Here is a 759-nt window from a genome sequence, read left to right on the forward strand (position 1 = left end):
TGTAGATTACAATGGGTGTTAGTTTGGAAGAATTGAATGTAAATATACAAATTTGAGAGCAATAAATATGTTTGCTAAGTCTTGTTTGATACATACTTCACATTATGAAAATGGGTTGGCAATGGTTACCACAATTTCATAGCCTGATTTGGTGACCTTCACATGGGTTATATAGCAGATTCGGAATCTGTCTCATTGGCATATGGTTAAATCTGGACATACACCATGACACTGTCCCCACTGCACATCATGACAAATGGTTGGCAATAATGAATTGTCCCATGAATAAAATTTAATGGCCCAATTTGGTGATCTACATATGGGTTATATAGCAGTATCTGAATCCTTCTCATTGGGCTTATACAATGTGTTATAATCTGGGCATATACTGTGACATTGATATTGCTACAGGTTGACATCTTTTTGATGAGTTTAAAAATGCTTTCATCCATACAAAGGCCTAGTTTCAAAATGTTTAAAATGAACTTGTGCTGTTATAAAACCATTCAAATGCATGTAAGTATGAAGACATTTTCTCAAGCTAGTGTTGAGAGGTTGTCATTGTGATTAATTAAACATATAGAGTTCTATATGCAGGTTTGAAAAGTTGTGTTTTTTTTTTTGTAAATCTACACAGTATACCTGAATTGCAGTCTGATCAGGATCCATGCTGGTCGCAAATGCACTATGTTGGTTTTCTTATGGTGCGGCTCATTTGATGTTGACGTTTTTCTATCAGAATAATAACTATAACAAATA

The sequence above is a fragment of the Mercenaria mercenaria genome, chromosome 17 (assembly GCF_021730395.1).
Source record: "Mercenaria mercenaria strain notata chromosome 17, MADL_Memer_1, whole genome shotgun sequence".
NCBI lineage: Eukaryota > Metazoa > Mollusca > Bivalvia > Venerida > Veneridae > Mercenaria > Mercenaria mercenaria.